The 26,641-nt window shown below is 43.7% G+C and overlaps 1 long non-coding RNA gene across 1 annotated transcript; it reads right to left on the reverse strand.

Moving 5' to 3' along the window:
* Positions 1-12,498, reverse strand: LOC129383701 (uncharacterized). The gene is made up of 3 exons (XR_008611571.2): positions 12,207-12,498; positions 4,927-5,012; positions 1-256 (listed from the first exon to the last, which is right to left on the reverse strand). It is a non-coding gene; the product is annotated as an uncharacterized lncRNA (long non-coding RNA).
* Positions 12,499-26,641: the final 14,143 nt, after the last annotated feature.

The following is a 26,641-nucleotide window of genomic DNA, read 5'->3' on the forward strand; positions in this document are numbered from 1 at the left end:
CACAGTCGATATCTCCAGAGGCAGCATTTTAAGACAATGAAATGAAATGAGATTCACCACGTTGACGTCATAAATGTGGTACGGATCCCCCACGACCAGTAAAGCCGTTGCGTGCTCGGGAAGCTGAGCAGACACTGCTACGTGCAAGCGTTGGTCATTAAGATCGTGCAGATGGCACATAGCACGATAAAAAGCAACATTGCAATATGTATAGGGCCCTTTATATAATAATTTATCGCCGAAGTATAGTAGCATGCTAAAAAGTAATTTGTTGAGACATTTCCGCGCGCATTACATTTACGTGAGCGATTTCAGGGTTTTCTTTTTTTTCTAGAAGTCCTCATTTCACCAAGGCCACCTAAACGCAGAGCGATTTCTTTTTTTTTGCTTTATTGTTTATTTTAGTACGAAAAGCTTCTATCAAAATTGCCTTTGCCAGCGCTGTACCGCTTCTTCAGGTACATGCGTGTAAGAACTCCAAATGAACAACACACGCAATCGTAAGGCTCAGGTGCCCAATTAAGAAGATTCAATAATTACCTTTTTAATTATTAGGCGTCTTCGAATAGCAAAATTGTCCAGTTGAGCAAAAGCAGTCGAGGAAAACAACCTTCGATTACGGAAAATGCCCCATTATTAAACAAGCGAAATGAAAGGTTCCGTGTAATTTGTTTGGCAACAAAATACTTGTTTACGTTCTTTGATGCGTGTAATGCCGTTTACAACTGCTTGTCACTTGACCCGAGAGACTTGTAAATGGGCAACAAAGAAGAGTACAGTCCTATTTGCTTTTCGATGACAATGACATCAATTAATAAAAAGAACAGCCCGTCTCATATTTATGTAGCAAAGTCTGGTGCCTTTTTAAGGAGCTAAGAGAAGTGCTATGACACCGGGCATAGTATTGACGGAATCCAAAAATGGTAAGATTGGTCAAATAATAAATGGTTTCGTCGTCTCCAGATAGAGGCCGCGAATCGGTAGGCTGCCTAAGACGAGACATGCCTGTTCAATAGCTGGTAACTATCGTGCATAAGTGATCTACTCCGTGTGTTTGTTCAGGAACTAGGTCGTCTACGTCCCAACCGCGGCTCTCCTGAACCAAAGTAATTTAGACGAGTCTCCATTTGCATGTCTTTCTCTCTGTAGACTGTAAGAAATGTTGTTCCTTATTTTATCCAAACGTAAAAAATATTCGACATCTCGGAATAATGAATTCTCGAATCGAATTCCAAAGATTATTCCATTCATGTTCAACATTTCGGAAATTCGTAAGCTCTTTCTAATTTGTCGTTTTAGGTCGCCTGTTGTAATTGCGAAATTAGAGCCGTACTGTGCTGAGGTGACGTTTGCTTAGCAGAAATCTAAACACCTGAACCACTAGATGAGAAACATATCGGCGCTCTCGTCGACAGTAAAAGCATGCGTCAACCAATGCGGAACGTTCTTAACTGAAGCTATAGTTCGTTTTTTATCCTATTTGTGGAAATCTTGAAAAAGGCTCTAGTCTTATGATTATAGAGAAGGGACCAATTCACTGCCTGCGCGGCGACACTTTCACAATCTCAAGGCGTCATTATTATCATCATCATCATCATCATCATCATCAGCAGCAGCAGCAGCAGCAGCAGCAGCAGCAGCAGCAGCAGCAGCAGCAGCAGCAGCAGCAGCAGCAGCAGCAGCAGCATCAGCCTTGTTACGCCCACTGCAGGTCAAAGGCCTCTCCCATACTTCTCCAACTACTCCTATCATGTACTAATTGTGGCCATGTTGTCCCTGCAAACTTCTTAATCTCATCCGCCCACATTACTTTCTGCCGCCCCCTGCTAAGCTTCCCTTCCCTCGGAATCCAGTCCGTAACCCTTAATGACCATCGGTTATCTTCCCTCCTCGGTACTTGTCCTGCCCATGCCCATTTCTTTTTCTTGAGTTCAACTAAGATATCATTAACTCGCGTTTGTTCCCTCACCCAATCTGCTCTTTTCTTATCTCTTAACGTTACACCTATCATTCTCCTTTCCATAGCTCGTTGCGTTGTCCTCAATTTAAGTAGAACCCTTTTCGTAAGCCTCCAGGTTTCTGCCCCGTACGTGGGTACTGGTAAGACACAGCTGTTATATCCTTTTCTATTGAGAGATTATGGCAACCTGCTGTTCATGATCTGAGAATGCCTGCCAAACGCACCCCAGCCCATTCTTATTCTTCTGATTATTTCAGTCTCATGATCCGGATCCGCGGTCACTACCTGTCCTAAGTAGATGTATTCCCTTACCACTTCCAGTGCCTTTATACCTATCGTAAACTGCTACATGTTCACTTCCGAGACTGTTAAACATTACTTTAGTTTTCTGCAGATTACTTTTTAGACCCACCCTTCAACTTTGCCTCTCCAGATCAGTGAGCATGCGTTGCAGTTGGTCCCCTGAGTTACTAAGCAAGGCAATATCATCAGCGAATCTCAAGTTACTAAGGTATTCTACGTTAACTCTTATCCCCAATTCTTCCCAATCCAGGTCTCTGAATACCTCCTGTAAACACGCTGTGAATAGCATTGGAGAGATCGTATCTCCCTGCCTGACGCCTTTCTTTATTGTGATTTTGTTGCTTTCTTTATGGAGGACTACGGTGGCTGTGGAGCCGCTATAGATATCTTTCAGTATTTTTACGTACGGCTCGTCTACACCTTGATTCCGCAATGCTTCCATGACTGCTGAGGTTTCGACTGAATCAAACGCTTTCTCGTAATCAATGAAAGCTATATATAACGGTTGGTTATATTCCGCACATTTCTCTATCACCTGATTGATAGTGTGAATATGGTCTATTGTTGAGTAGCCTTTACGGAATCCTGCCTGGTCCTTTGGTTGACGGAAGTCTAAGGTGTCCCTGATTCTATTTGCAATTACCTTAGTAAATACTTTGTAGGCAACGGACAGTAAGCTGATCGGTCTATAATTTTTCAAGTCTTTGGCGTCCCCTTTCTTATGGATTAGGATTATGTTAGCGTTTTTCCAAGATTCCGGTACGCTCGAAGTCATGAGGCATTCCGTATACAGGGTGGTCAGTTTCTCTAGAACAATCTGCCCACCATCCTTCAACAAATCTGCTGTTACCTGATCCTCCACAGCTGCCTTCCCCCTTTGCATAGCTCCCAAGGCTATCTTTACTTCTTCCGGCGTTACTTGTGCGATCTCAAGACGTACCTGAGAGTAAATAATTAGAGAGGTAATGAGCAAATCTTCTCAACTGGAGATCGCGATTTGTCGGGAAAGTAATGTCAGTCCTTTGGGGTAAGCAGGCCGAATGGACCAAATTTGTTATATGCCACATTTGTTAGTAAAATTCTCCAACTAAAATAAAGGAACTGGTATGTGTTAGCCAGAGGAACAAGATATTGACTCGAAGTATTGACCCGGACGGTTGACAGAAGCACAATGACTTTGTCGAGTGGACAGCGTGGTAAATAAACACTGCGTTGCGGCTCGAGGTGGCGTTTAGGCCAGGAATCCACAAAGCCCATTGACGAATTCGTCCATTTGTAGGAACGAAGGAAAAAGGGCTAATTTAGATCATTTTAACTTGCTCCGGATACATAAACTCACTCCGTGTAGGAGCATATTAAACGTCTGAGTTCACATCAGGATACGTCAGTCCATCTCTCAATGCACCAAAGGTCTCCGCTTTTAATGCCGTCGTCTTCCCTAGGAGACTGCACTAGGGAATCTGATGACTGCGTCGCTGCCAATCACAGTCGTTGAATGAGTCGCAATATCCTACCCATGATATCGCACCACACCGCCGAGCTCCGCCTCCTATGTGCCACCTTCGCCCCCGCACATGGCGCAGGCGCGTAGCAGTCTGCGAATCCGAGGCCGAAGCCATTCCCATGGTAGCATTAGACGTTGGCCCTTTTCATCAATTAGTTCAGGTTGTCAGGTTCAGGTAGGGAGGTCTTTTGTTGACCCGTCAACACTCGGCGTCAACGCTGTGTCGACTTCTGGATAGGCGCTAATGAATGGGGGAGGAGGAGAGGGGGGGGGGGGTTGCCTCGTGGTAAACGTCTAAGGAATGCTTATCGCCGTACTGAGACGTAACAACAGTTGCCCTATCGAGTCTCATTTCGCACCTGCCACAATCTACGCCTAAGCAAGGTGCGCAATTTGTCACTCGATGTGCCTATAGGGTGCATTCATTCTTCATTTCGAAAAGAGATGAGGGGGTTAACTTGTCAGCCAGCATATTTATTACGATCCAAGCAATTTGGTTTAAATTTGTTTACATTAGGCGAATACGTTACAGGTAATTTTCTTTTTCATAAATATTGTTTGCACAAATTAGTTTTATGTAATTTAGCTGATTTAAATCGCTATATATATTTTGAATTGATACCGGCACCAATCTTCTGGGAAGCAAAGTACTTCGCCCTGCATGTGTGTAACTCAAAAGCGTTGCGTGTTTGAAGGTGCGCGGACATTTTCTAGCGCATCAGATGGCCTCATATGAAAGAAAAATGACGAAGGTGTTTGCACCTTTGTCTACAAAGAAACGTGTGACTGACAGGCAGTGAACCAGAGAGTTGATTGTGTTATCGTCGTTTTTGTCCGAGTGCCGAGACTAAGGGACGCGTGGCTGAGCGACAACGGTGTGGGTTAAAAGCGCGCGACGGGGCACACAATCGCTGGCGCCCTGCACACGTCGGAAGGGATGACAACGGGCCAATTTGAAAAAAGAAAAGAAAGGAAAGCGGCAGGAAAGTCGTTCAGAAACAGGCGCACACCGGCGGAAAACAATTTCCAATTGCACCGCTTCATCGTGCGCCCCTTCAGCGCGAGAAATATTTAGGGATATGCACGAATTTGTTCAAATATTGAGATAGTGCCAACATATCCAATCACCGTCATTGATTTCGAAGCTCACGTGACTTACTCCTTTAAACCTGGCTTCTCTAAGCGAGCACTAAAATAGGTACCAGCTTCAAAATATTCATACGTGTGATACAACATTGCGCTGCCCTATAATGACTTGGCTGGTGAAAAATATTATAAAACTTTGCATATTATTATGCGAACCTGAAAAAGGAAACGGTTAGCTACTCAGGGAATAAGGGATCAATAAGCGTTAATGGAGTGTATATTCATGAAAATACAATATCGTGCGGAGCGAAGCTATAGCGGTACTGTAATAGGATAGATCACTGCTTTTCAGCTGCTGCAATTTTATCTGACTAAAAAATTTCCTTACCGCAAGGTGCGCTACTGCACAGTAACATCATTCTCAAATCTCTAATACCTATTACACTACCTCATAAACAATCAGGTATATATATGTATACATATATGTATTAGTCTTATAAGAAGCAAACAAACACTGGCACCAAGGACAACATAGGGGAAAAACTTGTGCTTAATAAGTGAAATAAAGAAATCATAAGTTATAGGAAATTAAAGTGGATGAAAAAAACAACATGCCGCAGGTGGGGACCGAGCCCACAACCTTCGCATTTCGCGTGCGATGCACTACCAATTGAGCTACCGCGGCGCCGTTTACCCATCCACTTTCCTGGGTATTTATGTTTTTCTACTAGAACTTTGATACTGTCAGCCCAACTTCGGGCAATTACAGGAGTGGTAGGTCGCAATTCAAGGAAAAATATATTTACACGATAAAGAAAATAAAGTACATTTTTGGGAATGAACTGATAGTAGCACCATGACACATACATCATGTAATGCAATACCCAGGTGTACAGTATAACCATTTGGCCGAGTTATGGTATGCGTACACAATGTGCTTTTGACATGTTCAGGAAAGTCGTCCTTACTATTAAGTCTGATAACAGATTCGATTGATTTATTGCTCTCGGAAAGAATCTGTATTTAAAACAATCATTGCAAGTAGTTGGAGCAGCGATATACATACTGCGGCGGTGACGAAAATGGTTGTTAGGAGAGGAGTGAAAATGGTCATCTTTATCAGTTTTAACATGGCCATGAATAATAAGAAAAAGAAACTTCGAATGGTCATACTCAGTTCTAGACTCTAGAGAGGGAAGTTCAGCAAGTTCACATAACTGGGTAGAAGAGTGGGAACGACAATATTTGTTAAAAATAAACCGTGCAACAAGCCGCTGAATTTTGTCCAGCTTAGACTGATTAGATGAAGTGTATGGGTCCCACACAATTTTTGCATACTCCATAACTGGTCGAATCAAAGTTTTATATGCCAGGCATTCTACTTCAAGGGTACCATTATACAGATTTCTTCTAAGCGACCACAAGGCTTTCTGGGCCTTGGTAGATACGTAATCGACGTGTTCATTCCAACGCAAATACGAGGTAAGCTTTAAACCCAAGTATTTAAATGTTGACAATTTTTAACGCAACACCTTCAATGGAATACGCGTAATCAGTAATACTTCGTTTTCTAGTGATAGACATGTAAACCGTTTTGTCAGAGTTCAAAACCATTTGCCAGCCGTCACACCAATATTTTACCTTTTGCAAACTTGAATTTAGATCCGTCTGATCCTTCTGATACGCAATCATCTGCGAAGAGTCTGATGGGAACTGTAATGTCGTGCGGCATGTCACTAATAAATAATAAAAATAACAGGGGGCCCAATACACTTCCCTGGGGCACTCCAGACTCTACAGGCGAAAGACCGGTATCCCTCAGATGCGACAGATTGGTCTCTATGGCTTAGGTAGGGCGAAAACCATTCAGGTAAGAGAGGGTTCTTGAATATAATTTTAATTTTTTATAGCAACTTTGGGTGCGGCACCTTATCAAAAGCCTTGGCCAGGTCTAAGAATGAATATTATGTCTGTTTGGCCTCGGTTATTTATTGTATATGTGAGATCATGAACAATCTCTATTAGTTGAGTCACTGTAGAGAGTCCCTGACGGAACCCGGGTTGGTATTTGTTTAGGATATGGTAGTTGTCAAGGTAGACAAATAGTTGCTTAGATATTATATGTTCAAGTAGTTTCGAACAAGTGCTAGTGAGGGAGATCGGCCTATAATTTTTAACGTCTGATTTGCTGCCACTTTTATGAATTGGGATAACTTTAGCACGCTTCCATGCGCTGGGAAGGGAAGATTGGTTAACAGATGTCTGAAAAGTTACAGTTAGAAATTTAGAAACCCACTCTGCGTACCTTTGTAAAAATTCATTAGGAATTCCATCAGGCCCCATACTTTTTTTAGTATTCATATGGAGTAAGAGGTTAAATACACACTGTTCGTCAACTTTTATATCTTGAAAAGGCGGCCTTTCAGATTCATCTGTAAAATCGGGCAGGAAGCCGTTATCGCGGGTGAAGACTGACGAGAAGAAAGAGTTGAAATCATGTGCCTTTGGTCTACCGGTGCCTACGTGGGCGGAGCCACCGACGTAGCCTGAGGGCTTTTGCGCTCGGGCCCTAGTTTCTCTGGACCCAAATAAAGTTCTTGCCATGCAATGCCATGTGCCTTCTTTAGAGCGCTATCTCCAGTTTCATCCGAACGAGAAGCAGCTGGGGGGTTACTATACTCCCAAAATTTTCCGGGCGCGTTTTTCAGAAAAGATTGCAATGTGACATTAGAGAACCTATTTTTAGATTCTTTGATTAGCCCTTTTAATTAGCGACTCATACTAGAAATGCAGCTTTTGTCAATTGGCCGGCCATTCTTTGAAGACGCCTTTCGCTTTTGTTTCAGCTTTCTTTTTGCATGAATTATTTCTCTGGTTATTCAGGGATCTTTTCGTTTAGTTGTTTTTAAACGTTTTGGGACAAAGCTTTCCACACAGTGCTCGACCATGTTTGAAAAGAAGTTCCATAGCTCGTCCACGCTTCCGCCAGAGCGGACAAGACCTAGGAACTTATCTAACGAGACTTCGAGGTAATCTAAAATAGATACGTCATCGGCTAATGTAAAACTCAAGGACGGTAATTTTGATGCATGGAAGACTTTGCGCACAGACAAATTTAAAGACGTCACTGTCATTTTATGGTCCCAAATACCATCCTCGATGTCACAGCTCATAATAAAAGAACATGGGCGATTTGAAACGAAAACAAGATCTAAAAGCGTCGAAGTTTCCGCGCCCACTCTTGTGAAGCCAGACACAATTTGAGTCAGGTTATAATTAAATGCGATATTTAATGACTGATCACAACTCCGTACTTCGGTTCCTCCTGAATCATTCGACGCCCAATCAATTCCAGCCAAATTAATATAGCCAGCAAGGCATATGTTGTAATATGGATGCATGTGCAAGCTCATAAAGGTATCCAAGTTTTCTAGTACTTCTACAGGGGAGTTGCGAGGCCGGTACACACCACCGATTAGCAAATTACGGTCATTAAAGTTAGTTTTAATCCAGACTGTTCCGAGATTGCTTGGATCATTAAGTACCGTTAAAGGAATGTCGTTAATATATATATATATACATTACGTGCAAGCGCGTAAAAGGGACGTGGGGATCAAGAAGAGAAGGGAAGAGGAGAACGAAGACTGTGCAGCGGCCATTCCTGTTGTTCGTAGCCTGCCGTTCCTGCTCTCGCACGCCTAAATAAACCCTTTTTCCCTATGCTTGTAACAATATATATATATATATATATATATATATATATATATATATATATATATATATATATATATATATATATATTACGGGATACTTCAAGGCATCTAATTTCAAAGCATTTGCATACCGTTAGTTCCATTATGTGGGATTTTCCTCTGATAGTATTTCTAGGGTAATAGGTGAAATTTGTCGTTGTAAGCTTGAAATGTCAGAGAAAACAGTATTCTATTTTTTAATCATAAGGGACTACTCACGGGCAAGTTTGTGCCAATATAGTCTATTTACTAGGACTAAAGATTTTACAGCATTGGGCATAGGTGAGGAAGCTGGCAAATTCCCAAAAAGTAGCAAAACTTGTTTTTAGCTCAGCAGGCGTGTAAGATTTTGTTTCAATTGTTTTACCGCAAACCAAATGCGAGTAATTTATATGTGAAGTAAATAGCGCATTACATAAACACTGAATTCCATGGACTCTTGCAAGAAGCAATGGTTTCGACTGCGTAAACCTGTTGTATGTAACTTAGCTTCCCTGCGATATAGTTTATGGGATCATCCCGTTGTAACAGTGACGAGAAATGAGCACTGAGCGCTTTTATACTTTCAACTATTGCAATATTCCTCGATCTTGACAGACGATTTCGTCTCATGGTTACCGCCTTGCCTCTGGAGGGAAAAATTACCACCTTCTTGTCTTTCGTGCCATCGAAAGAATTCCAAGTGCAAGCTCGATATTTATCCGTAATTTCAAGCATTCATACACTTCTCTCAACCTCACTGAATTCAAGAAACAAGCGAAGGTCATACGACAAATGCACAAACTATCAAATCAAGAACATCTTGCGCCGAACCAGTTATTGGGCACTCTTCTGCGGAAATCACAATAAATATAGTAGTATATTTTCGGAAGAACGTCCTAGAGAGAAGCAAGGAGAAGAAAGTTCAGGAGGACAACTTGAGCGAGGTGTGTGTGGTAGCATGGGTGGTCCTGCGCGCTCTTTACCTTCATGGTGCTGCCCCGATGTGCTTAGTTCTCCTGGCGCCGTCACCTATACCGTCCGCACCTGTACACCGAAACCGGCCTCATTCTTCAATGGTATACAACGTTCTCTTTTGCGTCGATGCTTCGCTGCCCTAGTTGCTTCGGAACGCGTGAGGAGCTTCTAGCTGCCTCGCCCTTGTGGTTACATCTTTCGGGGACGACGACACGGTGACTGCACGAAGAGGACGACGGCGTTCGAGGACGATGACCCCTACGACGGCACCGACGTGAACACTAAGGCCGGACTCACACAACCGCCAAACGTCCCCTCACGGTCACGGCACCGGCGTCCGTCATGAAACCAGGACACCGGCGACATTAGGAGCACCAACCAAGCTGAGCGGTGTGCTATTTTTGAGGATAAATTGGCAAGAAAACACTGTTTCATGACGAACGCCGGTGCCTTGACTACGGGACGGGGCGTTTGACGGCTGTGTGAATCCGGCCTAAAACGGCTTGACGTAACGGTTCTGAAATCATCACGACTAAGACAGCATCACGAAGGCGATGGAGGCGTGAAGACGACGGTGGCATGACAGCAATGACAACGATTGCACTCAGCCACGGTAGAGATGACATCGACGGCGGCAACACAATGCCGATGGCAAGAACGATGGCAACGCCGACTGAAGTCGACGACAGCACGAGAAGTGTGGTGGAGTTGTAAAAAGGACTACGAATACGAAGATGGCATGAATACAACGACGTAGCACCTACGATGACGGGACAATGATGACTGGACAACTACACCAACACAACGACGATGGTGATGGAGCACGTTGACGACCACAGCGATGGCATGGCGACTACGGCACCGGTGTTCTTCCTTTGTCTCTTCCACTTCCCTCTGCTCGCCGAGGTGCCCACGCTAGATTTTTCCAATAGCGAATAAATTAATGCAGGATAACCCGCCGCTTGAAGCCCTCAGACGGTCCGTGGAATGCTGCTGCTAGAAAACAACTGCAAAATGAGCGAACGAAGTACGGCAACGGCAAGGCTTAATTTTTTTAATAAGGTGCATAGAAAGGCAACCAACAAAGTAAAAAGAAGAAGTGTAAAAAATAACTATTTTTCTTCTAACATGTAGGAAAAGTAATAAAAAATTGTATCAGGGGATGCAGCCGCAATGGGTTACATCAAACATCTTGTGCGTCATACAAACGGTGTTTGGGCACTGGGGTACAGATAATCTCTTGGTTATATTTTACTGTGCGAAAGTTTCTTGCTCAGTGACCTTTCGAGTTCAAAAGCATTCGGTTTGTCCATTGTACAATTTTAACACCACATTACTGTATGTTAGCGCATTTGTTACACTGTATTTTTTGTACATGTATTCACATATGCATTCTAATCATTCTATAATCTTTGAGTGTGCTCTCCCCACTTACACAAAGCATCTAGGGGCCTGTAAAGTATCTTTAAATAAATAAATAAATAAGTATGACGCAACCAAACGCGCAAGTTACATTTATTCACGCATTAGAAATCTTACGTTCCTAAATTACGTGAGAGCTAGTGGGTGTCTTACGGTCTAATTTTGTAATATTGCTCGCGCCCTATTAGGAGTGAGCCCGTTTATGTAGCAGGAGGTGTTCGGCCACTGGGACAAGAATGAGCCGCCTACTGGAAGCGTCCGAGGTTGCTCTGCGCTGCTCGAGGTCGCTGCCCTCGTAAATGTTTGGGGCTCCCGAGTCTACGCTCCCTATAGGAGACGGGCACGTTCTGCCGTGGTCAGAGGGGTTGGGTATCCCTCTGACTTGCTGCCTGGAGTCTCTTCGCGTCGTTTCTGGACCCCACGTGTCAAACGTTGAGGCGCCATAGCCCAGCGAGCGTGAAACTTCTGCAACAAATTGCACAGTTGTAGGTCTCATAACTCCTCAGATAGCGCCGGTTTGAGCTCGAAGAATTGAACTTACCGCGGTCCCATGCTAGGTTTCTCAAACGCGACCACTTCTGCTCGGATCAACAAAACGTATGCCGAGCTACGCCTTTCTCAATACCACACGCGACGTCAAATTTAATTCCGATTGCGTCATGCGTGACGATTGCGTGACGCGACCACGGCGCCATTTGCGCTCGCAACGCGAGCGTGATCCAGTGTATGGCTTCTTTTCTCTACACAGCGACACTAAAGTAAGGCGCGTAGTTCGCACGATTGCAAAGATGTAAGCAGTCAGAGTTTAACATTTCCTTTACTTGTGCTTTTAGCAAGTACATGTATGCTTATCCAACTGAAAGAGGTTTCACGTCATCCAAAAGAAAATTGAAGGCGCAAAAAAAAAAAAAAGAAAGCGAATTTGCCGCCAGTGCGAGCCAAAATCACAGCCTCCACATGGTGCAGGCGATGATCTACCAATGAGCTACGGCGGCTACCAAAACTAACAAAGTAACGAAGGACTACTAAAGCCCCGCAAGTAAAATATGTGCAGAAAGGTTGAACTGGCCTAGACAGAACTTTGCATATATCTGCTTACTTGAACGACGGGCATAATGTTCTGGAGAATGACAATGTTTTCTGTAATGCCTCTGGCCCTGAGAGTACTGAAATAGATAAATACGTTTCAGGACAGAAAGGCTGCCTGGCATACTCAACGTACCGTTGACATAAACGAGGAGTATCCATCTCGAAGTTCGTGCATTTCATAGATTGTTCCGTTATTCCTTTCGTCGAAGGCAGTCTGTATGTAAGTTATGTATCTAAGGTATTTTTCGTCATAAGGTACGGTAGCTGCAAGTGATCCATCAAGAAGTATCTAAAAAGTAAATATCCATGTGACGGTTTCTTTGTTGGAATGCGAGGAAGATGACAACTGACGCCTGGTGTCCACGTCCGTGAGACGCCGTTTGCCTTCTTTCTTCACAAAAACTTGCAGAATCAATTCACGACAACAAGCAAAAATTAATGAAAACAGACATTCATCGACGTCACGGGCACAGGAACGAGCTCGGTCGCTTTACAGAGGTTCGTTGAAACACAAGATGACCTAACAATGGACAAATGGCTGCAGCTCTTCGTAGTTAGAAAAAGCGCCACCGTGGGGTCGACCGGGGCGCACAAGCTTTGCGTGGGCTCTCGCTCCTCGATCTGTCAGTGGGCGTGATGCGCTGACAAGCCGGCGCGGGGTAAGCACTGGTCAAGAGCGCCCTTATGCCGGGTTCACCGGTTTCGGCTGTACAAACCGCGAGGCCCTGCTGGTGAATGCAAGGCGCCGCGGTGATCATGCACTTTTAAGTTTTGCGGAATTAAAAAAAAAAAAGCAGGCGTTGTAAATAGCATAATTATTGTCCTTGAGCTGGATTATTCAAGCAGGTGGACATTACTATCACGAGAAATCGAAACACGTATTCAACTAGTTAACGAAAAATCACTATTTTTTTTACTTAGTTGCGTTACGGTGCATATTGAAATTCACGAAATGTAGCCAGCGAGTTTGCAAGATGTATCCACTTGAAATGAATTCCCAGGATCACACCAGTTTCGAGATATTATTTCCGAAAATGTTGGACGAAATACATGGGTGCTCCATTTACTTTTGTGCTTCAATACACAAAAGAGCGTTTTGTTGAAAAAGTAACGAATAATTCAGCACTTCTTACAGCGAGTTTGACAGCGCATGTCTCGAAAATGGCGTCATTTTAGAAATTTATTTCTTGTGGATACGCAGTGAAGACTCACTGGTTACAACTGATAAATTGTCACATATGTCATAAAGTAAGAAAGAAGCTAATTAATGGACTTTTGTTAATTATTTGAATGTGTGCTTCAATTTCTCGCGCAAGTAATGTACAACTCACAGAATTATCCAGCTCAAGGATTAGAATTATGTTAGCTGCAGCAGGGGACATTTTTTCTAATCGCGTAAAACTTAACAATGATTGTCCCGTATAATGTTCGTCAGAGCTGCTCCGCGGTGGGAATTCTTGAGAATTTTGTGCATGGGGGACTTTTTGACTTTTTTGGATTTTGGCATGGGAGGCTTCTCGGGAGGTAGCATGCCTTCCGTCGAGAAAGGACTAAACTGCCGTGCCGAATTCGCATACTTCGTATGAGAAGTCGCGAACACAGTTTTTCATCGCTGCCGAGTATCTAACGCTCAAGTCACACGATGTCAAGCAGAAACGGCTGGCTGTTGGAGTGTGTGTCTATTCCCTTAACCCGCATCAATTCACAGCTGTAGCCCCCTGAACAATGATTTAACCAATTCATAAAAGAACAAATAAACCGCTATAGCGTTACTACTGTGACTGAGCCTGGCCAGTTCTGGTATAATGCCGACGCCTTTAGAATGCCGGACACAAAGATGCTTCTGCGGCAAATGCACATTTCCCGGCAGGGCTCGTCGGTAACTTGTGCATTTGCGTCTCCCTGGCGTTTGCGTTCACCCTCAGGAATTTCGCACGCAGACAGAACGATGCAACCGCAATCGTTTCGTGTGTTTGTAATTTATTTGTTTAGCAGCAACGTTTAATGTGACCAAATATCTCTAAATGGCAATTTTTGTCGACATTTCCCCAACTACCTGCTGTAACTGGCTGTCTTTACCCCGCTATTCGATTTTCTTTTGTTAAAGTATCCTCTCGACAAAATGTCCAATGGCAGGTTCTGCAGCTCTAGAGTTTTCCTTTAATTACCTGTGCCGCTGCACCATCCAAAAGTAGCTTAAGAGGAAGCTTTAGCTCGGGCCCAACTCCGACGCGGCCTATTCAAATACATGTAAAATGCAAAAACGTTTTTCTGAGATAACCCCTAGACCGTTTTAATGAAATTTGTTGCATTTGAGAGATAAAGTTAAATTCTAGTGACTGTTGGAAGCGAAATTTCGATTTAGGGCTTGCATTTTGATAAAAGGATTTTTAAATATTCTACCGCTTGAAAAAAAAAAATAGAAGCACGACGTTTACAAATTCCTAGCTCTGCATCAAGAACAGATATCGCGGTTCTGTAAACGGGACCCATTCAATCATTACAAGCGGACAAATTCGGTATGTCATTTTACATCTTACGTGAATTTGTTACGTTGGTTACAAGGGTTCTGCAAAAGCTGTATTTACATATTACTAAAGTTTTTTATATGCATGTGTGACATATCAATTTTGTCTGCTTTGGATGTACTATTAGGTGCAATTCACAGAATTGCTATATCATATTTTGTTGTTGAGTTACAAAGTTACAGAGTTGTAAACTTGATCGTTTCGTCTCTTGAAATTTTTTGATTTTTGCCAATTTTTAATAAAAAATTAACGACCTAATTCAAACATTCGAAACAAACCGTCACTAGATCTTACGCTTTTCTTTTAAATGCAACAAACCTCGTCAAATTTGGGGCAGTGGCTGCCGAGAAAAACGAATTCTCCTTTTACATGTATTTAGATAGGAGCACCCGAGCTAAAGCTTCCTCTAAAGCCCTGTAAGTTTGTAGTGTGGCATTTCCTATTAAAATCATAATGAGAAAAAAAAAACAGCCCCAACCGCGGCTTTATAGATTCGACTGCATTTTCGCTCTGGCCTTTTGTGTGGCAATAACAGAAGCACGGCGCCCTCTCGACGAGGTGAGACACAGCTTACTGCCAGCGAATGAAGTCCTCTTCTTTAAAGATTCAAAGCCTTCGCCACCAAAATGTACGGGTCTCCCGCCTGGCGATCAGCAATACACACATACACGCGTGCACGCGGGAGCCAAAGTATGCGGACCACGGGAGCGCTTGCTGCTGCTGTTGATGATTTCTTGGCATCTTCTTTAAAACGGGGTGGTAACAAATAAACACTTAGCCTGCTTGATTAAATTTGGTATGCTGTACATGTTTCTCGTTCTAGTATTTTTATATACATCTCCTTAACTTTTCTTTTTTGTTTCTTCCTCGGAACTTCTTTCATATATTTTATCTCATTGCCACAAGGTCACAAGACATCTACGGACGCAATTGACACCGGAATCGTTACAATAATGGGCAGAATGAAGGAAAGGGGGAAGCTCACAATCGTGCCACTCCACTCATTAGAATGTCCCAATCCGGTGATCAGGAACAGCCTCGCAGACTTTGAGCTTGTAAGGAACTGAGTGTTAATAAGTTCACTGATTTCTGCCGTACTCGGCTCTCGGTGAAACCGACTTACTCCTACGTCGCGGGTGTGTGTCCCCACTGAGGGCTTCTAATTTTCTTTGTTTTGAGTTCCAAAGTCCTTTCCGTGAACTAAGCTTTGACACTTTCATTTATTTATTTATTTATTTATTTATTTATTTATTTATTTATTTATTTATTTATTTAAGTCACCTCACAGGCTACAAGCATCGGAGCACTGTGTGAGGGTGGGATTACAAAGATAGGGGCAAGGTCAGGAACTTGAGTAACATGATTATACAACGCTTATTGACTGTTAGTATCGATCGGTAAAACGCAAGAACATCTTGACACAATAGTTAATGACGCGTTGGTAACTAGAAAACACGGCGGTTACTTCGGCCCTAAAACGAGCAGAATCACGAATGTTGACGACGTGTTGCGGAAGACCATTCCAGTGGATGATAGCCTGCGGCAAGGCGGATGAATTATATGCTACGGTTCTACCAGAAATTCGTAGGAAGCTTAAATGGTTGTTTAAACGACGTGATGAGTGGTTAAGGCTGTACAAAAGGCAGCGTTGAATGACTGGCATTAGAGTAAGTAAAGCTCTCGCTTGGGCTAGTTGGTTCATGCTTGAATGAGTAAAGGCAAGGCACAAAAGACCAGGACTATCCTGTCGTTTGTGCCCTTCTTCAGTCCTTGCATTAGAGACTATCTTGTGAAATATGCAGGCCATAGTGCGATTATTTTCCGTGATTGCAATGTAGGAAGAGAGCGATGATTTAATGTTTGATACACTCGAATGATGGTCGTAGTTTCTGGAAATTAAACGGGCTGTACGATATTGAACCATGTCAAGTGAATTAGATAAGCCTGATGGGGGACGAGATGGGTGATGCGTATTCGAGTTGCGGACGAGCGAATGTTTCATAGGCGAGCTTACTGCTTGTGGCTGGAGTTCAATGGGGATTGCGTTTTAGACGTGCGTGATGCTTTAGCTGTTACTTTCTGTATGTGAGTGGACCAGCACAGTTTACTCGTGAAATGAACACCAAGGTATTTGTATGAGCACGCACGAGACAATAAAGAATTGTTGAGCAAGAGTTACATTTTTTCCGACTGAATGTCATTAAGTTGCATTTATCGATGTTAAGTGACATTTTCCATGATGTGCACCAAGCGGTTACGTCATCGAGGTCACTTTTAAGTGCTGCGTGATCTGCAGATAAACGTATTTTGCGGTAAATAATGCAGTCGTCTGCGAACAAGCGAATTGTTGATTTAGTGTTAGATGGCAGATAATTTATGTAAATGAGGAACAGCAACAGGCCCAGGACGCAACCTTGAGGTACACCAGAGAGTCCATCGCTAAGTGGAGACGAGTGACGTTAACAACTGTGAACTGCTTGCGAGATGACAAAATATTCCTTATTCATGAGGTTGTTATCGAGTCAAGGTTAAGGAAAGTCATTTTAGTTATTAACCGTGAATGCGCGACGCGATCAAATGCTTTTGAGAAGTCTATGAATAGCCTGTTCCCTTGATTGACTTTAGTCAACCAAGGGAACAGGCTGGCTTCAGGAAGGGATACTCTACAATGGACCACGTGTCATGAATCAGGTTGTCGAGAAATCCGCAGAGTACAGTAAGCCTCTGTATATGTCTTTCATAGACTACGAAAAGGCATTTGATTCAGTAGGGATACCAGCAGTCATAGAGGTATTACGTAATCAAGGACCACAGACCGCTTACGTAAATACCTTGGAAAATATCTACGGAGGTGCCACAGCTACCTTAATCCTACGCGAGAAAATCAGCAAGATACCTATAAAGAAAGGGGTCAGACAGGGAGACAATCTCTCCAATGCTATTGACTGCGTGCTTGGAAGAAGTGTTCAAGCTATTAAACTGGGAAGGCTTAGGAGTAAGGATCGACGGCGACTATCTCAGCAACCTTCGGTTTGGCGATGACATTGTTCTATTCAGCAACAATGCAGACGAATTACAACAAATGATTGAGGACCTTAACAGAGAGAGTGTGAGAGTGGGGTTGAAGAATAATATGCTGAAGACCAAGATAATGATGAATAGCCGGGCAAAGGAGCAAGAGTTCAAGATTGCCAGTCAGCCTCTAGAGTCTGTGAAGGAGTACGCTTACCAAGGTCAATTAATCACAGGGAACCCTGATCATGAGAAGGAAATTCATAGGAGAATAAAAATGGGTTGGATCGCATACGGCAGACATCGTCAGCTCCTGACCATTAGGGTTACAGAATGGGCGCCAAGAGAAGGGAAGCGCAGTCGAGGACGGCAGAAGACTAGGTGGAGCCATGAAATGATTGCATTCGCGGGCGCTAGTTGGAATCGGTTGGCGCAGGACAGGGGCAGTTGGAGACCGCATGGAGAGGCCTTCGTCCTGCAGTGGACATAAAACAGGCTGATGAGGATGAATATGCAGTCTGTTTGAAAGTTCTTGTCCATATTTTATATTATTTCCTTAGTAAATTCCAGTAGTTGAGTGTCACGCGACAATCCTTTCCTAAACCTACGCTAGTTAGCAAAAAAAAAAAAGAAATTAATAATATATAGATGCTTCGCAACGCCTGATACGATGATGTGTTGCAGAATCCTACCTGTGACGGATGTCAATGTTATTGGGCGATAATTACAGGGGTATATTTTATCCTCTGATTTGAAGAGGGGGATTATTTTTCCAGTTTTCCAGTCCTCTGGAATATCTCCAGTTGTTAGCGACTGACGAAGTATATGAAAGAGAATATTGCTTGAAGTATAACAGTGTTTTTGAGCATTTTTGAACTGACATCATCAATCAGCAGAAGTTGATATCTAGCGATTGTTAATCAGTGCTTCAATTCTGGTGACACTAATTTCTATGGGGCTCAAGTATTGGTAATCTATATGAGGTAATGATGGAATAGCGGAATGGTCTTTCTTCGCGAACACTGAAGCAAAAAGTTTTTGCAAAAAATCAATTGCAGCTCCAGTGTCACCGAACAAGGAAATAAGAACCGTAGTATGAGTAGGCGATATTTCTTTCCAGAATCTACTGGGGTTGTGCGTCATAAAAGATTGAAGGTCATGAGAACAGTGTTTAAATTTAGCTTTGCGGATGGCACTGTAATATTCTTTATCGGCGGTTTTGTGTGTTTCTGCCATGAAGCAGGTGTGCCAAGGCGTTTGGCAGCTTTGAAAAGTCGCTTTTTCTTGTTTTTTATTACATGCAACATCCGGTTAAACCATGGTTTAGACGAGTTCACACGAAATGAGTGTCGGTATATGAAAATGCATTAATTCCTGCAAACAGTGTTTAAACAAAAGCAAGTTGGCTTTGACGGAACGCTGGGAAAACGTACGAAGGTATGAGTCACGAAAACATTGCAAGCCGAGATTAATCGCATTGAAGTCAGCACGGTTATAGTGAAAAATACGTTTATGCGTTAGTGCACGTATGCATAATGCCATGGAAATTATGAAATGAAGCAGCACGTGATCGCTAAATTTTTCGAAATAAGAAATAGAGCTAATACTGTCTGGCACTTACATCCTTACATTTACTTACATCCTTACATTTACATCTTTAGATTTACGCATTCAAAAAATGCAACGTTCTGGAAAGCAGCCAGTAAAGAATGTTGTTAAGAGAGCGAACGCAGAGAACGTTGTAACCATTCTCAATATGCCTCAAAATTCTAGAAAGCAGCCAGAACGCTGTAAGTGCTTTCACAAGTCTGTTCTCGCAAATTGAAATTACGAAACGTCAATGCATTCGTTCAACCATTGCGCTATAACAAAACTCGGACAAATTTAAAATGCTTCATGTGTTTATCCATGCTCTGTTTCATTCATGCCTGGAACCCCTTCGATAACATAATTACTTTTAGGACGTGGAACGATTCACTTATTGGTGTTGCTGGCACATTGCAAGCTCTAGGACACTTTACTGTCATTTCCTTCTCAAATTGAATTTTAAAAGTATTTTTGTCACATCCATAATGTGATGTAAGAATGAGATCGAAAGGTGGCGCTAGTAAAAGAAAAGTGTGCCAGTAAGTTCAGAACACAGTGGTAGGTGAGCTCTTGCATGTTAATGATATACATGCTATACTTCAGGGCAAACACACACGTCGACGAAAAAGAGGGAACGAACGAGACAGGTGGTCACTAACAACTAACACGGGCCTGCTTCAACTGGTTGTAGTGTTTACGCGCTTTTGCGCTGAACTGTAGTCGAAATTCATTAACAAGAACATAAAATCTACAGTATTTCCTCAAATCTTGCCCACGAAATTGGGAACGCGCCAAAACGTGTACTGAATTTATTTTCTCCCACGAGCTTCACCCCAGGAGTACGCCACTTGCGAATGAGAAACAATGACATAGTGACATACATTGTGAGTCCTACCGCAACAACTTATGGCACCAAATAAAACCTAACGCATGTGGTGCGTTCATATTGTGGCAGAGAAGCACAAAGATTGACTTGGCCGCGCCACTGAGCATAAAACGACGGTCATATTGGCCAGATTCGGCTGCAAAATGTAGGCATATTATACCACAAGCAGTGGCGGTAGTGATGGTACGAACGGCGCGGTTACCCTATTTCCATTTTTTGTTTGTTATTTATTGATATCCCAAATACCCCATTTGGGAGTTTACGTGAGGGGTGGGCATATCTGGTAGGTTATATTTTCAATGAATACCTTGAACGATGAATTACTGGAGTGGTGCACCACATCAGCAGGTAGGTGATTCCAGTCTTTCGCTATTTGAACGAAGAAAGAGTTAACGAAGAAAGAAAGAGAACGAAGAAATAGTGTGGCGGGAAATACCCAAGTGTAGTGCTACTTTCCAAGTAGAGGGGTTTTGGCCAAACTCAGTGGTCCTCAGTGAGCCACCGTGGGCTCAGCGGGCGTGCGCGTCGGGGCAACTCCGAGCCGGCCGCGATATACACGCTACCTAGCAGACTCGATGAAACTGTGGTGCGTATGCGCTGCCTTCGCTTTGTGCAAGACAGGGGTTGAGTCCAGCACCAGGTTGACCGGCGTATAGCGATCATCATCATCATCATCATAATAATCATATTATTACTATTATTATTATTATTATTATTATTATTATTATTATTATTATTATTATTATTATTATTCGCGTTCGCGCTCAGATACTCGTCTGGCCGGGTTAGCTGAATGCGGACCCACTTTGTCCTGCACCAGATTGACCGACGAATAGTAGCCACATCCAAATTGCGCGTTTTGAAGCGCTGTCACTAACTCAACAGGAAGCGATGTCTGCCTAGGCGTCTAGCAAGGAGCTAGCAGGATCGAGCACGCACTGGTGAGTGTGCGTGTCGTCTAACCTTACGTTTCACGTGGTTCGAGACTTGTTGAATAGTAGTCGAAATTAGCGAGAACCAACGGCTACAACACAGATAAGTAGGGTGGCTAAAGTTCAATGTCTACTCGGCCGGCCGCTGCCAAGAGGGAGGAGGCTATAGTCGGCTTCCGGAAGTACGTAATTCCTATGGAAATTCGAAACGCAGATTTTCGCTTACTTCAGCCTGTTAATTAAACTGCGTCAATAAATATATACAGTAACAGTATGAAGAAGCGCACTGATCCAAACACCCGTGTCGATTTATGTCACCTATTGGCCCATATCAGCTGCGTATGGGAATCAGCTATAGGACGAAATATAGCAGACCGAAAAGAGTGAAGAGCAGGCCTCTTCTTTTTTTTTATTGAAATGATTATTAGGAGAGGTTGGCGCCTTTATGGTGGCACCGGCTACTCCTTGTCACTTGGCAAAGGAAACGAATTTGCGTAAAAAGGGAGAATAGCGACACGAAATATGGCACTCAGTAGAACACTGGATGAATAAAATATGTACAGTCCAACAGTACATGAGTCGCAAAGTTCTGTGCATTAGTTCAGTCCACGCACGCATACATAAAGTCAGATATTTCGAACAGCCAAAACACACAACACATGTAATGCACTGCAAGTACAGAACAGAATTATACATATTGGGCAAAAGTTGTGATCACCACATAAACCAATTATGAACCACAAACAACGTTTGTGTTACTCATTTAGCGTATTCCGATCATCTGATACCTAATATTTTCCCAAAATGTTGGTCTCCTCTAAAAACTTTTTCAGAGCAAGAAGCGCTCTTTTTTGAAGGCCCGCAGTTGGTCATGGGCCAAGTATCTTTTTTTTGAGTGAACGGTCTTCTGTCTAACATCAACAAATTTGCTTGCAGTACCCTTCTTTGTGGATCGTATTTTGTGCACTCGAGGAGAAGATGATGCACATCTTCGTCTGGATGGCCACAAGAACACTGTGGACTAGGGACACGTTTTATGCTGTACAAGAAGTGTTTAGGGAATGCAGTACCAAGACGCAGGCGGTGTACCAATGTTTCAAATTTTCTGTTGTCTCTTAGGTTTTCCGGCATTGATAAGTTTATACATGGGTTTATAAAGTATAACTCAGAGTTTTTAGTTTGCTGATCAAACCAGGTAGTTTCGCTGAGGCGACAAGAAATCTGTCTCAGGAGCAGACGGACTTCACTACGCAACAGAGGAAGATTGGTTGTCTCCGCGTTATTGTGCGCCCGATTCGCGGCTGCGTCCGCTGCAGTATTACCAGGAATATTGCAGTGCCCAGGTATCCACTGGAATGCAATTACGTGGTTCATTGCGCTTGCTTTTGTAAGTTCTTTGAGTGTCTCATATAGTAGCAAAGTGTTCAAAGAATTTTTCTTATTGCTCTGTAGTAATGTGAGAGCGGCTTGCGAATCGCTAAAGATAACCCATTTTTCCGAATGTTCTTTTGATGTTATGAAACGCAAAGCACACAGGATTGAAAACAGTTCTGCCACGGTGGAAGATGTCTCTCGGGATAATTTAAATGTTTGCTCTAGCGCTAAATGTGGAATGACGAATGCTGAAGTCGAGGAATTTTTATGACACGAACCATCTGTATAAATGTGGATGTACTGGGGATATAAGGAGTAAATTTGGAAGAGGGCCAGTTGTTGTGCGGCTACTATGAACATGTCTCTCTTAGATATAATCCCGTCAATCTATAATTCTATTTTAGGACATGTTAACATCCAGGGAGGGTAACAAACATCCACTTTGCATAATTCAAATCTTGGTAATAATGCTTTATGTTCTCGAACAACATCGTGAATTTTGCTTTTGTTTCTTTCGGTAAGCGCGAGGTTTAACGGATGATTCTCGTGTTGGGTTAAGATGCGATAAATGTGTCGGCATGTTTCAACCGTTCGTATGACTGGAAATGGTGGGTGACGAGCTTCGGCAATTACTAAAGAACTCGAGGTAGCCTGCGGAACCCCAAGACACACTCGCAGCCCTCTTGCAAGTAAACGTTGAAGACGTTCCTAAGAAGTTTGCGATAAACCATGGAGAATAGGTGCCGAGTAAGCAATTTTTTGTTTTATGAGTGCGTCATGAACTTGTAGTAGCGAAGAGACTGATAACCCCCACGTTGTACCTGCGAGTCACCGAAGTACGTTTATTACTGCATTGGTCTGCTTTTCAATTGCGCGGATGTGTGAAGCCCATGTTAGCTGGCGGTCAAGAATAACTCCAAGAAATTTATGCTCTTTCACAAACATCAAAGTTTGCCCATTAAGCGTAAGTTGGAAATTATTCAGCTGCCGTCTAGTGAAAGGAAGTACGGCTGTCTTTGCGTATGAAAGACTCATGCCTCTGTTGAAAAGAGCATTTGACTAGAAAATTTGGCTGAGATGTTCACAGCAGCGTGTGCTATAAGCGGACTATGTTTCTTTACAAAGGCTGAGATGTGGTTCAGGGCCCCATTAAGAAGAAGAAAAAGAAAACATCGTTTTATGTCTTGAAACACGAAAGTAATTGGACCACCAGTGCATGTTGCCGCCCGCTTTGGCAATGAATATCTAGAAATTAGTGCCATTCTCAGGATCATCGGCTACAATTCGCATATTGTAATATGCGCCGTAAAGTATTCAATTCAAGATGCAATTAACAAATTCTTCATAATTAGTTAATTATGGATTACGATTTCCCGCGCAAGTAGTGTATGCCTCTTCGAGTATTCGAGCTAAAAGACTAGAACTGTGCTACATGCCAGAGGCATCTTTTTTAAATTCTGTGTGGTCTTCAATAAAGGAAAAGAGGAAAGAGAAAGGCGCAATTTTGCCCGAAAGGCGAAGCATCTATTGCGATAGAAGATTAGTAGACAGCTACACAAAGTAAGGATAGTAGCTTTATCGGCCATATAGACTTGTAAACATTCGCTTACTAACTAAATTAACAAGCATGGTGTCACGCGCGGAGAAGTGAACATGAACACACCTCACTCGATGACCGCGCACACTCGCTGTTAAAACGCTGGAGTGAGAAAGCGGGCCAGCAGCAGCGCGCTAAGTGACCTTCGTGCTGCCTGTCACTTCAACGCGAAGTAAGCGGCGATAATACAGCGCATACGAAGCTATCAGCACTCGGCGCACTCTGTCTACAACGCAGATCGCTTTCAAAATCTAGCCCGCGTGGCCGGGGGCCGCGTTTTTACAATTGCTAGTAGGTACAGCGGGGCATGGCGCTTTTGACGGCGCTCGACGTTTCTGCCCAGGCGCGAGCAAGAGCGGGTGCGAGGAGAACATCTGGGGGCCTTTGCTCCTTGAATATGTGACTCTGCCTAGGCACTACGGTGGAAAAGCTTTTTGCGCATGTAACGTGCGTTTGTCCCTAGGCGTGCCGGCATGGCGGAGGAGGGTCGAGTTTTTTTTTTACGCTCCGCCGCTGACTGCCCACGCGGTGACGCAGTGGGCACGGACGGCCCATGTGGTAATCACTGTCTCTGAAGGGCAAGGTTCTGACTGGTGTTGAATAAGTCGCGGGTCATTGGTTAGTCACGACGATAGATTGTATTTTTTACAAGCACTGCTCCAGGAGGGCACATGTAACCGGCAAACTGAGGCCTCAGGAGAGCACCTGAGGTTATAATAAAGGAGGCGGCGCAGGATCTCCGGGGCACCCAAGCGGTAGCGGGGGGCTCAAAGCTGGAAGCAGCGCGGCTCATGGGTTGGGGCCGCGGAGGCCGAAATGTGCCAGGGGGTGTTCGCATAAAAATTGGCTGTCCGTGATAGCGGACCGCCGGTCTTATACACCACTGGCACGCGCAGGCGATGCTTGCGATGCTAGGTTCAGCACTACCGCACCCCGCGACTTCTGCCGGCGCGCCTAGGGACAAGCGCATGCAACACGCGCTAACAAACTCCTCCGTAGTGTCTAGGCGGAGTCGTATACTCAAGGAGCAAAAGTCCCCACATTTCCTCTCTCGCGCCCGCTCTTATTCGCGCATGCGCGCAAACGTCCGTCATCTCCGCAAGTGCCACGCGCCGCAGTACCTACTAGCAATTGGAAATACGCTGGCGCCAGTTTTACGTTTCCTGTGTTCTTATCCTTACTGCGCTGGTGCCTTAATATGCAACCAGGCACATGGAAAAAATAAAGCTTCGCCCGGTGTATGCGTCGTCAGTAGTTCCCTCCTGCTTCTGCATCGCGAGCCACGCGGTTCTTCTGCTTCACGAAACAGTCTTGCAACCACTCTGCAGCCGTCGCTTTGCAGTCGGTTCCCTGTCGGGTTTGAAAATGCATTCGTTTTAGGTTGATTGCGTTTAAATTTTTCGCAGCAGTCAGAAGTCGCACGAGGTCATGCGCGGAGAGCTAAAAGCTTGACAAACCAGCGAAATAATAGGCTGTGTAAAAAATACTGAAAAATGTCGCACGAACAGCAGCGTGATCTATGGTGATCTAAATCTTGGAATTCCTCTGTCAAAATCCGGCAGGCACAAGCTTTACAGACATACGCTGTTTACCCTTAATCTATTCATAAGGGCGTCTATAGCACACTTTTTCCTATCCTCCAGCTCACCAATTTCTCCGGCATTAACCAACGATGTCCACTTCCTAATAAGATCATTATGGTTTGTTTAAGGCCTTTGAAAGGATCGCTCACCGTACACAAATGCCCTGCCTTTCTTGAAGCCTTTGCGCCACTCCATTGTATGCGTCACGTCCATAGCGTCACCTCCAAAACCTGCTCGCATTTTCTGAACTGCATCTACTTGGCTACGACCAAGCTTCGCGCACACCGGTTTGCAGTAAACATGGGTGAAGGTTAGGGCGATAGTTGGTTGGATGTGTTTGAGTTGCACGTCCCCCCCTCCCCCACAAACTATATATATATATATATATATATATATATATATATATATATATATATAGCTTGTGGGGGAGGGGGATATATATATATATATATATATATAGTTTGTGGGGGAGGGCGGATATATATATATATATAAAATCAGCCTAATCAGCCTGGTTACGCCCACTGCAGGGCAAAGGCCTCTCCCATACTTCTCCAACTACCCCGGTTATGTACTAATTGTGGCCATGTCGTACCTGCAAACTTCTTAATCTACTTTTTCTCATTTTTCTTAATCTCATTTGTACAAATATGTCGGAGGGCTAGCCATACGGTACACTACGCACAGATTCACGTCCTGCGAACAAAAGTGAGCGCCACGTTCGCTCGTGCTGGTAGTTACTTCGTAGTTGCTTCATCACGCATTGTAGAAATGAAAACAGAACTCTCGATAGCCGTGAAGCTGCGTTCCATGCCATTAAAGCAGAGGGCGACGATTATGACGAGATGAGCAGGCAAACGCTACGTAAAGCGGTTTGTAAAAAGCGGTTGCCACTGACGCGACCTCGACTGGACAAGGCGACCTTCACCCGAGGAGAAAAAGAAGGGGGGGGGGGGGGAGGAATGTGTTTAGACCATAATTAACAAGTTGTTCGTTTATGGAGTTTATTTTCAGGGTTCCATTTGATTGGTAAGCCTAAACGAACCCAAAACACGGTCCCAGGAAGGGC

This window comes from Dermacentor andersoni, chromosome 9, assembly GCF_023375885.2.
Source record: "Dermacentor andersoni chromosome 9, qqDerAnde1_hic_scaffold, whole genome shotgun sequence".
In the NCBI taxonomy this organism is placed as follows: domain Eukaryota; kingdom Metazoa; phylum Arthropoda; class Arachnida; order Ixodida; family Ixodidae; genus Dermacentor; species Dermacentor andersoni.